This window comes from Ochotona princeps, chromosome 12, assembly GCF_030435755.1.
Source record: "Ochotona princeps isolate mOchPri1 chromosome 12, mOchPri1.hap1, whole genome shotgun sequence".
NCBI classification, from domain to species: Eukaryota; Metazoa; Chordata; class Mammalia; order Lagomorpha; family Ochotonidae; genus Ochotona; species Ochotona princeps.
Genome location: NC_080843.1, coordinates 30,775,271 through 30,792,495, shown reverse-complemented (window position 1 = coordinate 30,792,495; position 17,225 = coordinate 30,775,271). Strand labels below are relative to the sequence as shown.

The following is a 17,225-nucleotide window of genomic DNA, read 5'->3' as shown; positions in this document are numbered from 1 at the left end:
AGGACAGGTGCTTTGTGCATGGTAGGCAAAATATCTTTTTAATAGGTATGAGAAGTGTTTTACTTTACAGAAAATTATGTTAGTGCTGACCTAAAGTTTTCATTCCACCTTTCCAGATGAATTGTTTCTTGACCTTGGATAGTTAACTCTCTGAGCTATAACCATAAATGACCTGCTTTCAGATTGCTATTGTATATTTTATGCTTCATAGTTATTTCATATTCTTGATTACTGTGGTGGAGTATCAGCTAACTAGAAGAAATAAACACGCACACACATTCATGCACACATAAATATATCTCACCACTGTCAAACACTAGAAAATTACAACACAAAAGTTCTTCAAAATAGGATTGAACAACTACTTTATAAAAAAAGATAATAAATCAATAAGTTCTGAAAAAAAGTTGTCATCTATTTAAACCATGAAATGCAGAACTATGTAATTAAAATTTTGGAATATGAGAAACTTCTTGAAGAAGCATTTATTAAAAGAAAACTGGATAAGAAGTAAAGTGGGAGGGCAGCATTGAGGTATGGAATGCTAGAGTCCGAAGTGGCAAATATTGTTTTTTCACCATGCCACATAGAATATTTATTCTTAACACGATTTTTGTACGTTAGGAGCAGGAGATATATTTGCAATATGGATCTGATTTTACTAGGAGAACCAATAATAAAACCAAACCAGTAATTGATTTGAATCCACAAGAGCATAAACTTCAAGCTCAGCCAAGAACTGCCATCTTCCAGTCAGCTCTGATATTGCCTAACCGGGCTTGGTGCTGGTTAACAACATGCCAGAAAATCGCATTCTCAAATTTCGTGATCATGTTGGGCTCCATTTTATCCAGGTGGCCCCTCACACATGCTTAGGTAACAGTCGCCTGTTCTGCAATGGCCCAGGGTGAATACTCTCCTCGCTTCAGAAGTTCAGTGGGACACACTCAGCGGCTCAGGAGCCATTGAGTGGCAACATAGAGGTCGGAATCAAAGCACACAAAAGCAGCAAAGGAGACACTGTGCCAGTCCCAGCTTCATGATCCCTGCCACCTGCTTCATGGCCTTGGTTTAGGCGGCAAATCCGACACTGGACACCAACGAACCCACATTCATGGCAGGGTTGGTGCCTTTATGGAAAAATTCTGTCCAATAATGACTGAAATGACACTAGTCAGAATGGAAGCAGACACATCCCCAGCCTGTGTTTCTATGACTGTAAAGGCAGTTGGGGAACCACCACCAAACGAATGGTTCATTTTGGCTGCTCTCACCAACAGCACGGAACACAGGTAGCGGACATCACGAAAGTTTGTCTCTGATACCAGGGGGCCAGCGCAGCAGCAGCGACATCTGGTGGTAAGCAACAACCTGTTTGGTAAAATCCTAAATGATCATTCACCATGGGGGAAGGGTTTGGGGTGAAGGGGGAAGAATCCCAGTGCCTATGAAATTGTGTCATGTAATACAATGTAATTAATGAATAAAAAAATCCTAAATGATCTTGCTCTTGCCTCTGAAGTACTTTCCCATACATCAGCCAGGGTAGGGAGCCAGGTCATGAAGTGCAGCAGCATCAGATGCAGTAGCTGACACGACAATGGTGTACTTCATGATATCTGCATCCGTCAGTCTCTTCACTAGCTGGTCAACAGCCACATACATGCAGTTCAGCTTCTTCTCATCAGATCAGTCATTAAAACACTTCTGGTTAATAATTGTGTCAATAGCAATGGGTGTTTTCCCAGTCTGTTACCGCACTTGCCACGATCAATTGGCATGAAGCTGTCCACAACCTTAATAGCAGTCTGCATTGGTTCCCACACAAAGATTCGAAGAATGAATCCAGTGGCTTTCAGGTCCACTCGCCTGCAAGTCTTGGAGCCAACTGGACCTTTCCCTCTATGGCATTTCCGAGGGCTTCTGCCAAATGACCCAACAGCTCCTCACCAACCAGAACATCCACAAAGGCGCCCATTTCTTCACGATATCCCCTTCCTTAATAACAAGCATAACAACATCAACATCGTCGGGATCCAAGTTCAGAATCATACCCTTCAAGCCAGAAGAGAACACCACCATTTCTTCTGTTCGGACATTCCTGAGCCTGTCTGTGTATGCGAGCAATACCATCACCCATATTTAATACATGCGCAGTCTTCTCAAGGTAAGCGATGGAGCTATCACCTCCAAGAATTCACTCTTCAAGAAGAGCACAGGTTTCAGGAGTGCCAGTCTGCTGAAGCCGCGTGTTTCCACGTGGGGCTCCTAGACGCAATGAAAGATGACCCCAAAGCGTTTACCAATCTGGGTCTCGGCAGAGGGCACGGGCCACGGATGCTGCTGCACAGAGAGCATCTTTGCAGCTTCTTCTAAGACGGCTCTTCCTCAGCCTCTGACTGACTGGGACGCCAAATTGAAATCTAATCTGCTGTGCCACAGTTTCTGTACCGGTATCTTCCATTATTTATGTGGAGGAAATAAGCATGTCTTTACAATTTTGCACAATTTGTATTAACCAACTGGTAAATCTCATCCAGTGGAGAAAAGAGGCTTCCTTTCCAGCAAGATATTATCTAATAACATTAAATCTTGTTCTCACAGCAGGTAGCATTTGAATACAATTAAATTCTACCGCCATTGTGGCTGGTGTTTTATAAACCTATGCCTTCTCCAAAGGAATGCTAGGACACAATAAAGAAAATTCTGTGGTATCATAGCACTGCCACAACTTCACAGCTTTCACAAAGCACTAAGGTGGAGAGTACTGAAACTCCATTCCTGAACCTGTATTTGTAACAATATTATTAACCTCTCTCACAGAAATGGTTTGATTTTTAAAGCTTCATGTCGACAATGTTAAAAGGCTGAAAGTTTTCAGGACTGCAATCTAACCAACCCTTCTTCCCATCGTCAGAGCAAATCATATCACTTTAGGGTATCAAGGAACGGCAAGAGGGGGAAAAAAACAAAGAAAAAAGATTGTTTTTGCTTTCATGGCCCTTCGCTCTTGCAATTCAACAGTAAATCAACAGTGAACATTTGGTTTGCCTGAGGCAAACATGAAAGCAGCTTGCCTGTTTGGAGTTTATATTATCTTTTGTTCTTATCTGATAAATCTTCAAAAGAAGCACACGCTCTGCTCTCTTAGAGACCCTTCAGCCCCAATGGTTCTCCCCACTGCATTTACTCATTTAATCAAAATGATAGGAAATTCAACTGTCCAACTTCATATTCGTGCGGAATATTGGTAATAAAGTTCAAAGGAAAGCCACAGAGAAGAATTCATTGCAGCACACAGATAATTTCCCCTACAGCTAATCTTGTTTCTATTCCAACACCACAAGGCTATTATTCTCTAAGGGAAGAATTCAGGTTTGTTGAAGGAAAATCATTCAATTGGACAAATATTTAAGGCTTGGACAAGAGAATTAATTTGAGGCTGTTTTCTAACAGAAATGAATGAATGCATGAATGAATGAATGAATGATAAATAAATAAATAAAGATGTCATAAGGGTGGTCAATGCAAGATTCCAGCCTTTCTAGTGACTAAAGAAAAGAAGATGGAGGAGGTTAGACTTTCTGAAAATATAGTGAGACAGGAAGAGCAGGAGAGTTTACAGGACATTGAGAAATTTTAAGTGATGAGCCTGATTTAAATGGTAGCATTTGCACGAAGCGTTACTTTGATTTTCTTAAAAAAAAAAAAAAAAAAGGATGCTGGAGAGATAGTTTAAGCATATTTTCTTTGCTATTTCTTTACTATTTCTTTACTTTTTCCTTTAGAAAAGGTACTCCAAAAACTATCCTTAGTGTAAAACAATGAAGGTGACTGGAGCAAAGCAGATACGAAGGGAACAAGCACACAGTAATAAACTGACCTTATCCTCAGCAAATTCATGAAACAGCTCGGTTCCTGTGAATTAGGCAGATAAATTAAAACAGCTATACACAAAATGTAGATTTGGGCATTCGTTTTGTTTTACTTCTGAAGATGAAGGGAGGTTATCGTTTCACTAATTTTAATTTTACTGTTTTTACTTTATTTGAAACAGTGGGGCAGATTTTATACATGCATGTTTATATACACATGTACTTATTATATTACATTATATATATAGGTTCACATAGAGAAATAGAGAGAGAGAAAGAAAGAGAGAGAGAGATGACCAATATACTGCTTCATTTGCCAAAACCCTAGAATAGCAAGATCTGGGCCAGTTCAAAGACACCAGCAAATAACTCAATCCAGGTCTCCCAAAGGGAAGACAGGGACCCAAGTGGTTGAAAAACCACCTAATGCACACCAGAGTACCAACTGGCAAAATGTTATAACCAGGAGTGGAGCTAGGACTCAATTCCAGTCATTTTGATATTGGATGTTTACATCCAAACCCACACCCCAACTTCTACCACAAATGCTCACTGCCCTTCTTCCATTTTAAAGAGAACACAATAAATGGATAATTTTCCTGGGGCTTAGAATAGAATAGATTGCATGTCACCACTTCCATAAAAGGATATTTCTATTTCCTGTCTTAAATATCCAAACTCTGAAAATTTAAGTTATAGAATATAAAAGGAAGAATACATCACTTTTTACCCAACTGTCTAGCCATGTTTTTGGACCCACCTCCTAGATGTATTCTCTAGCCACTATCCAGCTGCTGTGGCTGATGCCACAAATATTAGACACAGATTCTCCATAAATCCATAATATAACTGCAGGTATGTGAAGAAATAAATGATCGCTTGTATTGCAAATGCATTGTAAGACTTGCTTTCCTGGCTCTGCTACACTCTTACACCAGCATTTCTTTCTATATTTTCTCAAATATAGAAAAACTTACACGAAGAGAGAACTCTCAAGCTTGTAAGTAACTGAGACTAATTCTGGGCATGCCAAGAGGTAGATTGCAGTATACGGTTAGGAAATAGGCATAAAATATTGGCAGTGCTTGTAAAACATTAGCATAATTGCTTATTTTCCAAGAATCAGAAGTTCTGTAAGATAATTTTTTATTTTCCAGTTAAGCATTTCTGAAGGCATGAAATACGCTCTTCTCATAGTTTTGCAACAGAATATGGAGAAAGCTTCATTATCATCGTTTTTCACTATTTACTAAAGATTGACAGCACATGTAGAAATATGTGCCCACATTTTCAAACATCTGTAATGAGAGGGTTAAGCATTTTTAAAACTCACGAAGGATAAGACTTCATTTTAGAAAAATAGGAGTAAGTGCTCTTCCAAGTTCCCACAGCTTTCAGAGTGTTTAGGGGAAAAAAAATGTTGTTCTAAAAATATCAGCAGCAAGGAGGTATTGATCAAGCTAAAACCGACCCCCCACCTCTGCACAATTTCATTTCAAAGGAACTGATGTGTGACAAAGAGAGTGAGAGCCAATCAGACTAAAACCTGGAGCACTTCACCACTAATATACTGCCAGCTTTTGGGAAGTGCTCTGATACAGGCTTTCCTTCTTCAGCACACAACACCAAATGAGTTAGGCGCAGGTGAGGAAGAGAGAACACCTGACATAGGTGGTAGTTCCAATAGACTGCCCTACAAGGAAAGAGATGAAAGCAAGAGAAAGAAATAGGACGTGCTGTTTCTTCACTTCAAATTTCTGAGACCTAGCAAACCATACAACGGCGTGTTGAAAAAAGATGATACAAGATGATACATAATTTGAAACAAAATTTTGTTGGTTTACCTTGTAGTTAATGTGTCTATAGATATCTAGAAAATTACATATTTTTACTGTTAAGAAAGTTTCCACATGATTGATTTTGAAACAAATAAAGACAAGAATTAAACATAATAATGAATAAAATCACTCATATTTATACTTCTTGAATTATATGCTGAACCAACTGATTGTATGTCTAAAAGATTAAAAAATGACACAGGGCAATACATTTTTGATAAGCAAAAGCAAGGGATTAAAAAAATGAATAAAAACAGAGCAGAACGTAAAACAAAATGTCATGTGGAAAATTTGCTAGGAATAGCAGAGGGTTTGGTAGACTATCATTATATAAACACCCATTAATAATTAGCCAAAGGATAGTGGGGAGTGGTGAATGCAAATGCCTTCAAATTTCAATCTTTAATAGGCACATCAATCAGTTCTTTCACAATTCTTAAAGATGGTTGTTGGTGTACTTTCTTTAAAAGTAAAGCAAAACAGGGTCCGATGTGGTAGGCTAATGGCTAAAATCCTTGCCTTGCACATGCCAGGATCTCATATGGACACCAGCTCTAGTCCCAGCAGCCCTGCTTCCCGTTCAGCTTCCTGTTTGTGGCCTAGGAAAGCAGTCAAGGATGGCCCAAAGCCTTGGGACTCTGCGCATGCATGGGAGACCCAGAAGAGGCTCCTGGCTTCCGACTTCGGATCTTCCTCTCTGTCTCTCCTCCTTTCTGTATATCTGACTTTCCAAAAAATAAAATAAATATTCAAAACAAATGAAGCAGAAACAAATAAAAGCCTCTCATGTTTAAAAAAGGATTTTTAGGATAAAATAAATAGAAAGAGCCTTTGAACCATTTTGTTTTCTTCTCTCCTTCTTTCTGTCTTTGTTCCTTTCTTCTTCACAGTGTTCAATGATAAAATTAAAATGGCCAGCAGATACCTGAGAAAACGCTCAGATCACTAGTCATTAGGAAGATGCAAATAATACCAACTATGAGACTTTACCTCACTCAATTAGAATGGCTGTTACCCAAAAATCAACAAAAAATAACAAATATTGGCAAGGATGTAGAGAAAAAAACTACTCTAACAATGTCGACTTCTTCAACCATTATGAAAACAGTATGGAAATTCCTCAGAAATCTAAAAATAGACATGCTATAGGATCCAGCTCTTCATTCTGAGAATGTGCCTAAGGAAAATAAAATGATATATGAGATTTATCTGTACTCCATGATTTGTAATATCAAATACATAAAGTATAATAATAATAATTGAATGTTTCAAACTGAAATTGTCATATTATGACTTGATAATTACTTATATTCCTGTTTGGAACTGTGGTCTTTCTACTTTAAATTTGTTGAGCACTCTAACTTCAACAGCATTTAGGAGTGATTATAAAACAAATTGAAAATATGCAATGGAAGAATTAAAAGAGAAAAGATAGAATATGGAGAGAAGGAACAGAGTTATATGCTTAGGGCTGCACAAATGAAATGCATAAAATCTGTTGTCTTTTTATTAATAAAAATCAATTTTAAAAATGAAAATAAAACATGATAAGAAAAACCTTACAGATATGAATAAAATTAGGTCATAATGAGTTAGAATAGAACATAAATCCAGTAATTTCTATGTCTATAGGACAAAATTTGGATACAGGAACAGGAGATTGGCATAGGATAAAATACCAGAAGATGTTTGAAGTAGAGATTCAAAGAATACAGCAATAGCATACATAAGGAATGCCAAGGACCACTAGAAATGAACAAAATGAAGGAGGAAGCAAGGACAGATTCTTCTCTAGGACATTTATAAAGACCATGGCCTTACTGACATCTTGATTTCCTACTTCTGGACCCTGAACTGACAGAATAAACAAATACATTTTCATTGCCCTAAGTTACCCAGTTTGAAATGGCAACCCTAGCAAATTATCAGACAGATAAAAGCAGGAAGCCAATAAATAGCTTGATAACTGTGAGCCACTGGAGCATAATCCCACCTGGGAATCCTGTGTGCCAATAGAGAATGCATTCTTTAGTTAATTCCTCTTGATGGCCACAGGAGTTGAGGTAATCCTTTACCAATTCTCTTGAAAGTTTTCTAACAGGGATGGCATTAACCCCTAAGGTCTGTGGTCTGTGAGAAAGAGCCTATCAAATGCATCAAACAAAGCTGTGTCGAGGTGTGGATGACTAGTTTTACTCACCAACATTTCCAACCTGAAGCACCTGTTTGGGCAGTCATGGACAGCACTCAGTCAAGAAGGCAGATGGATGCACCTGGATCGAGGGTGTGCTTGCATAGAAATGATAAGGACAGGCAGAATATCGATGGGGCACGGAGAGTACCTGCTATAGATGATAAAGTAAATCAATACTATTTGTCCGCATTAAATAAAGATGGTGTTCCACAGGCCGATGTTTTCTCCCCTAATTTTTCTGAACTCTAAGACTTAGCAGCTCTGTATTGGATTAAACTCTAGCCAAATTAAACTCTAGCCAACCTGAACCTTGTTTGCAGTTGCTTCTGTAATGATTTTTGCTCTCTCACTACTGTGAAGATGTCTCTGTCACATTTGCTCAGACTTGCATGATCTTCTATAGAAAACAATGCCATCCCTCTTGGGTTACTTTCAGATAGTCTCCTCCAAACAGATGGTGGCTTTTTAAATCACATTTCCATCAAGAACTACACAACCAAGTGTGTTCATGCTGGGAATACTATCTCAGTGAGGGCTCCCAGCTCAGCTACATGTTGTGCCAGAGCCAGACCTTTAATTTTTCTAGGGCCTGATGCTGAGCAAGTATTACCTGCCCAAATTCCCTCCTCCTGTGCAGTCATTTCCATTATGTAGTCCTTATGATTCTCAGTTGGGATAAGTTTGAAATCGCAAATGTCCCAAGAGCATTAAACATTTTAAAAGAAGGATTGGTAGCCTCCCCACTAGAAAATCTCTTGATTTTGTGCAAATTTGTTCGTTGCATCAATGATATAAAATTGTGTTCTTACATAAACTCCATGTATACTCATTGCTCTTTAAAAGGAACTTGCTAATGAGTACAGCTAACCTCAAGAAAAAGAAGGCATGTGGGTAAGAGAAAATTGTTCTCATTCTCACCAAGGCAGTTAGGAAAACAAGGTGACTTTTTCTATTAATGTAGCATTCATTTTATATACTTGGAAAAATACATTAAAATTAATCACCCAGGTGTTTGATTAAAAATGATTTATTGACATGCTTGTGTTACTATTGCTATGGCTGCTTCATGGATAAAGACAAACGAGCCCCTATCGCTATGTAATTTAAAGTTAAGACAATTGAGTGATAGTCAATTTGTCAACCAATCAGTCAAAAAAAAAAAAAAAAAGGTTGTGATGAATGCTATTAGAAAAGGAAGAAATTGCTGCCATTCAGACTACAGAACAGCAGAAGCCAGCCAACTAACTGATGAAATCTGTCACAGGATGACCTCTCAGAATTTATACTTATTCTGAAAATTAAAGGAATAGAACGGGATAGGGCATTAGAGAAAATGTTCCAAGCAGAAAGAAAAACCTGTTCAAAGAATCTTACATTAAAAAAGAAAGGATACATACTGAATCTGAAAATAGTCCTATATGTGTGCAGCATGGCAGAGATCAGTTTAGGGTTGTCTGCAGTGTACAAAAAAACACAGGTCTTAAGATGGTAGAAATATTAGATCCTTTCCCAGTAACTCGAGTTTTCAGGAAGTGATAACATGATGCCTTAGAATATTTTAGGATAATCTGTGTTTTGTTGTTGTTGTTGTGCATTAAAGAAAAATTCAGGGAAAGCAGAGAGAAGAGTTAGTATTCTCTATGAGAATTGCCATATGAGTGGTCAATCATTTTTAATTGGGAGATATTAAGGTTTCTGGCTTTCTACTTTATATTTTATTACACTGATATAACTTGCATCACTGTATCTAGGCAAGACTGCACAGTGATACTGAATTACGTATTTTATAATAAATTTAAAAAGTCAGCCTATTGATTTTGGAATTTGAATAAGTTTGAAATGCTGACAAATAAGATTTGATGACTACTAAAACTGTGACTAAATTTTGAATGGAAGTTAAATATATACATTTTTTAATCTTTACCTTGAAATGTGACAAAATAACACTTTTAGTGAATATATCTAAGCATGAATATTTTACCATGGCTGTGATGGAAGTGAATAAATATAAATTAAGGGTTAAAAGTTGTCATGAAGTGATAAATTTCCCACTACACATAAAAGAACAAAAACATAAAAGATATATGTTTTTTGTTCTTGTGTTTGCTTAGGCATGAGTAACTATAATTTCACATTGTTGAGAAGTACGTTTACTTTCTATTTATTTCTGCAGAAGAGGAGATGAGGAGAAAGAGAGGAGACAATAGATGAAGTCCTCCCATACACTGCTTCATTCTTTAAATACACACAACAGGCATGACCTGGTCAGGTTCAGAGCCAAAAGCCAGGAACTGGATCCAGGCTTCCTATTCGTGAGACAGATACCCAGGCAATTTAGCCATTGCCTGCCTCTCACTATACAAATTATCTGGGCGCTCCATTTAGAAGAGAGCTGGGATTTCAAACTGAGCAACTTGATACTAGACATGGTCATCTCAAGCATTATGCTAACCACCCGTCCCAGTATTTTCTCACTTTTACATCTAAAGCTACAAATTCCTTTGACGAATAACTCCTTGACAATACTAACAGGCCACACTGCTAGATGTCTCATTTAACATAAAAGTTTGAAATTTTTTTAACTTAATGAATCATATGATTTAACACAACTCAGGAACAACTTACACTCCTTCAAAGACACACAGTAGCTTTAATAATTTCAAGAAAACATTTGATCATATCTCACTTTAAACTTACAACAATTGTTACACTTATTTTGAAGGTCATATTAATTAATACATTAATTGGCTATATGTGGACACTATTTCAGGACTGTGGTACATTTTGACCTAAACATTTCTAGCAATTTCCTTTTCTGATATTTTCATCTAAGAGTACTTTCATTTAATGAAATAATACAAGCTTCTTCTCTCTCTTTTTTTAAATCCAAGCAGAGCTGGGCTTGTTCCCTAAGAGGATGTATAAAGAAATTGACGGTATTAAAAACACATTCAGAATATATGCAATATAGGCATGCGGGAAGTGACACAGAATTGTGGGTAACATATATATTCTAAAATAATATGCATAAACTGTCGTTAAGCTGAAGACCTAGAAAAAACTCATTGAGTTGTTGTGGGATACTAAAGCCAATAACAGTGGCAAAATGATGGATTGAGGTGTAAATAAATCAATCTGGCAAGTCTAAAACTATTTTTGGAACATGAAATGGTCCATGAATCTTGCCTTAGACAGAAACATGATATAGACTCTTAAATGCACTCAAATATCTCTGACCTAAGAATGGACAACATATCCTTTAGTTTCGTATGTGGATTGTGTCTCCCCTTACCAAAACGGCTACTGAAGGTGAACTTCACAATTCCTTGAATCTGAGGTGATCAAATCAAAGGTTTAGAGGTCCTGTCATGTATACTGGGTTAGAAGATCAGAAAATGGGGGCCAACTCTTATTATAGCAGGTCAGTTAACACTTGAGATACCTGCATTCTATATCAAAGAAGCTGGAATCAAATCACTACTCCACTTCCAGTTCAGCTCTCAATTAATGTCCATCCTGGGAGGCAGCAGGTGGTCCCAAGAAGGGAAACCTAGAGGTTTTCCATGTACTTGAGCCGTCCTGCTGGATGTTCTAGATTCCCCACTTTGGACTGGTTGGACCCTGATGTTTGCCATCATATAGGCATTTGTAGGGTGAATCAATAAGTGGGCGGTCTCGCTCTCCCTTTGTGTGTGGGTGTCTCTATATGATTCTCTACCTTTCAAATAAATACAAATAAAATAAGTAACATAATTGTGAATTTCCACTCTAAAAACAGTATTGTTAATGTTTAAAAGGCTACGAAAGGAGCATGTGAAGAAATTGTCATATTGCTGTGGGAACTTTTGAAACTAAATATGATAACTGTCTGACATAGGCTGGCTCTATTTTTGAACCACAAATGAGAAAAGGGGGAAATTTTCGGGAATATTACTTGTCACTACAGAAAGGCCTCCCACACACATACACACAATTACTGGTTTTTGTATTTGACATTCAAAAAAGAAAATTGATAAAAATCTACACCTTTAAAAAATAATGAAAAATAATCATGTGAACTTACTGTTTACTCATTTTGCTTTGATTCCACAAGAAAGAATATTCACATAGCTAGAGGGCTCTGCAATTCAACATTTTGTTTCGAGGTCTAATGCATTATCTGGCACACATTAGATGCTTTCAAAAAACTTTGCTGACAAAACACTTGCCTTGAAATCAGATAAAGGAATGAAAGATGAAACGAATAAATGAATAAATAAAAACCAATTATTCTGAGCCTGCTGTTTTATAAAAATGTAAGTTTGAAGGAAATATAAGTGAGACATGTATAGAATACAATATTGAATGGATTAATCAATAGCATACAAATTTAAAAGGAATAAAATCTAGAATAAGAATAAAGTAAACAATGCAGAACCATCCACGCAATATTTTATACAGCTGTATTATCTTCAAAATTTTTATTTTTATGATTCTTTTTTTCTAGAACACCTATTTTTGCATTAATTTGGTTATTTTGATACTGCATCATGACTATTCTCTGCAGAAATTTTATTTAGAAAACAATATTTGAGTAAAGCACTACAGTATGAGTTAAAATATGTATAATGGACCACAATTTTCTTTGTTTACCACAATGCAATGTTTTAAAATATTATAAGGTCACACTTAATGTACATGAAATTTAAGAGCAACTGTAACCTCTTTATAGCAGTACTAACTGCTGGCTTTGTTGAAATTTCAGTCAGAAAATATTAATAACTAAATTGTCAGTGAACATGAAATATGAATACATTTCTTTTCTACATGAAAAGAGAAAAAACCACAGAAGGTTCTTATATTATTTGCTTATCATTGCTGTAAAAATGACAGTTGAATTAAATGTCAAATATGAATAATACGGTTAAAAGAACTGAGGTCCAGCCATACCAGTGTATACATGAGACAATGCAGCAGTCAACACTGAATGTAATAATTAATATCAGATATTTTTTATTGTGGGCCATGTTTCCTTTCCTTTCTATACAAATCATTTTCAAAATCACCAAACTAGATTCTATAGGTAGCATTATGATAACTCGTACATGACATCAAATATTGGAAAAGCATAACTAAGAATTAACTCTTTCTTCTAGACAAATTTTTATTCCAAAAAGATTTTTTTTCAACAATGAGTGCTGAAGACTGTATTCAAATCTATTCAAATGTATTTAAATATGACTTTCAAATCAGGATTTCATACTTCATAGGCTAAAACAAATCTTTTGAAAATAAAAATATTCTTATCATTGAGGTAGTAATTGATTTTTTAGTAAAATATGAGTTTCTATCCTTTTGCCTATTTCTCTACTTCGGTACCTTAAATGCCTTTAATCAAGTAATTTTTATTCACTTTTTTTAAAAGCCACAATCTTCCTGAAAGTCTTAATATGACAAATCCCTTCTTACTCCTTGTCTCTCATTCTTTGTATCTTTCTTTTGTGCTCATGCACGCACACACACACACACACACACGCACACACACACACACACATTGGCTTTATTGCTTAGAAAAGTATAGTGGTGGCAGAATCAGTTTATAGAAAAGATAAAAATCCAGCCTCTAGGGGGAAAATTGCCATATATCCTATTAAAAATTTTCTCTCTGTGTTCTTATTGCTCTGCTCTATTACAAAACAAGTGTGAATTATTGCCAAAAAGTGAATCTTGCTGAGTTTTTATGATCTTCCCTATCCTGGCTGTTGTTTTAATATCTGTAAAGTTGCAACATCTGTCCACATGAATTTTAAAATAGGAAAAAAGCAAAACAGTTCGAGGTAACTGTTCAGTGTTAAATTAAGACCATTTTATTAGCTCTATTAGGATCTATAAAATAAATAAAAACGCTTAAAATTTTAAGATATTCTTGGCATGACTATTAATAATCCCTTTTGCCTACTCTTGGAGTAAAGCCTAAGGTACTTGGACATGGGAAAGTAACTTTTAGTTAAGGCAGCTTTAGACTTCATTGAAGTTAAACAATACTTATATTTATGTAGTCTTTGGCATTTTTCTTTTGTCAGTGCATTGGACAAACATTTTATTCACACTAATGGGTTCCTAAATCAGGTTTCTGTGTCAGACTGAGACAAATAAGCATTCATTCCCAAGTGGCCAGCATTGTGGTATAGACTGTCAAGCATCCCCTTGTGATGTCAGCCTTCGATATCCAAGTCCTTGTTTACCTCTGACTACACTCTTTCTGTTCCAGTTTGTTGCTGACATGCCTGAAAAGGCAGTAGGTGACAGCCTAAGTACTTTGGTACCTGCTACCCTTGTTGGAATACAGAATGTAACTTTTGGCTCTCGGACCAGACTTGACTGTTGCTGCCATCTGCAGAGTGAATTAAGGCATGAAAGACTCTCTTTTTCAATGTCTCTCATTCCTTCTCCTCTTTCAGTGTCCCTGATTCTGCATGTCAGAAAAGAATAAATAAATAAATCTTTTAAAAATCGCAACTATTTCACTATCAATGTATGCACAAGCTGCAGGAAGGGGAAAGAGGGTACAAGCAGTTATTTAGGAAGACATCGTATAGAAATTCGCTAATATACTGGCAAACCCTTGCAAAATAGTTGATTAAATTTCCTTGTGCAATGACAGCAACATTTTATTGATGCAATTTTTAGCCATTTCTACAACTCCAAAGACAACAACAGTAATTTCAAATTCAATCAGACTTTTACATTTATGTTAGTATACATATTACTTTGAGATATCTGACTACCGTTACAGAGCTTAACAGCACTCTATTTTTTTTCCTTAGAATATGGGTTTTAGGGCAAGGCATGGTAGCCTAGTGGCTAAAGTCCTGACTTTGCACAGGCCAGGATCACATAGGGGTGCAGTTTTTTTGTCCCAGCTGCTCCACTTCCCATCCGGCTCCCTGCTTGTGGCCTGGGAAAGCAGTCGAGGACGGCCCAAAGCCTTGGGGCCCTGCACCCATGTGGGAGATCCAAAGGAAGCCCCTGGTTCTTGGATTCAGATCAGCTCAGCTCCAGCCATTGTGGCTACCTTGGGAATGAACCAGTGGATGAAAGATCTTTCTGTCTCTCCTCTCTGTAAATCAGATTTTCCAATGAAAATAAATACATCAGAAGAAGAAAAAAAGGAGGAGGAAAAGAAAGAGAAGAGGAAGAGGCTTGCTAAAACTTACAGGAAAATCTTCAACCATGTGTCTACATAGTCTCAGAACCAACAGAAAGGGACATCAAAGCAATCGTTAACTTTCACTCCTTGTTAGAGCCTGATGAAGCTTGACAGAAATAATTTTTTGAAGTTATTTTCTCAGCTAATATTTTATGTTAGCAATGTCAAGTAGTTGTTATTATTGAAACCTGAAAGAATTTCAGACCTTATCATGTTGTCTCATACCTGTCAAAGTGTATATATAAGACTTAGTAGTTTATTAGGAACTGCTGGCAGTAATTAATGTTTCATTGGTGATTTTCTAGCAAATTTATGCATGGATACAGCTGACATCTTCGCAAATAAAGTACTTTCCATGAAATCAGAAAAAAATGTAGTACAGTTAATCATGAGTAACAATAATATCCATTTAGTTACACACCTACCTAATTCAGTCTAATCTTCTATATTTTTATTTTTACTTTCCTTCCATTGTCAAACACAATTCATAATGAGAAAAATACATTAAAATGGTTCAATTACTAAAAAATGTAATTCATATGCGCTGATTCCTAAATCTCTCCTATTAAATACCCTTTATTAAATTAAATAATCCATTAAGAAAGCAAATCTACAGTGTGATTGGACTAGAATTTATATTATCATTTTTTCAACAACTTATCTACATTACAAGCATTAAATCTGTATTTACAATTTTTGGCTCTACACTGAAATTCTTAATTTACACTCTGTACCATCCATCTTCCATATGAAAATTAAACATGTACATAGTACATGCTTTAAATGTGATGAAAATGTCTGTATAAGCTTTATCAATGCAAGGGAATGTTATAGCTTTGGAAATCTTGGATTCTCCTTTATGGCAAGCTAAAAAATTCCAAATTGCTGTCCCACTCTAGACATAGTAATAATCATATTCATAAACATTAGGAAAGTTTCCCCTTAGTTCATTCAATTTTTTGCAATTAATGTGTGTCTTTCTCCAATTTTATTAATTTTGTAATTCAGAAATAAATACACCTTCTAATGAACTTGTTTAAATGCTGAGAATTTATTTGGTTCAGAGATTGAGTAGTGACAAATACAATAATTCTTTAAAACCTATTGAGGAGCAAGAGGCCCTTCTTGAATCTTTATTCTTTATAGACTGCCCAAGAATCCATGTTTGGAAGCCTCTCTTTTATCTAATAGTAAGAGAAATTGATATAATCAGGAATAATATCTTGGAAATGTTTGGCAAGTAATCACAGCTAACAATCCAGTAGATATCCAACATTAATGTAGCTATTTTAAAAAACCTTAGTGTATTGTAAGAATCACTTTGGCATTTTGGGTATTCTTTGATGACAAGTCTTAAAAAAAGGAGACACAAACCCAGCATTGCCCCTCATGTTTCCCCGAATTACTTTACACTAATTGTCTAAATAGAATCCTTTAATGTTCTACTGATGCAATATATTTATATAATGTTTACTCCACACACAGTAAGATGAATCATATAAGTGAAGTACAACAATTAGAGGAAACAGAAACATCTAAAATACACGTAGCTGTGCCTTAAAGGTAGAATGAGGGTCCGGTGTTAATGGCCCAGCATCTGCATCACTGGTATCTCACAGTGGAGTGCAGGGTTTGAGTTCTAGATACTCTCGTTCAGTTCAGCTTCCAAAGAGTGCAAGCGTGAAAGAAGCAGATACCATCTGAAGTGATTGGTTCCTACAAATTACATGGAGGTATTCATGGAGTTTTAGGCTTGTGGACTTAGTTTGGCTTAATTCCATCTGTCTTAGGGGACTGAAATCTCTGTCTCTCTCTCTCTCTTTTTCTATCATTCTATCTTCCAAATAAATAAAATTTATTTCTAAAAGAAATGCATTTCTAAAAATAATTTATCTCTAGAAACAAAAAAAGTTGAAATGTTTAGCACACTTTTCCTTCATTTTTCCCGTCCTTAATGGCATAGCCAAATTAAACATCCATCCAAATGTGATTCTTCGTCAATTTAATAGTCCAGATTCCAATAAGACAACTCATCTGGCTAATCTTCCACGTGCAAATGTTTGCATCTCAAATGGACACTGACTCATGTCCTAGGTGTTCCACTTCCCATCTAGTTCCCTGCTTATGGC

General features: G+C 36.2%; 1 pseudogene; it reads right to left on the bottom strand.

The window, feature by feature from the left end:
* Positions 1 to 728: 728 nt before the first annotated feature.
* LOC101516794 (ATP synthase subunit alpha, mitochondrial-like) lies at positions 729 to 15,121 on the bottom strand (annotated as a pseudogene).
* Positions 15,122 to 17,225: the final 2,104 nt, after the last annotated feature.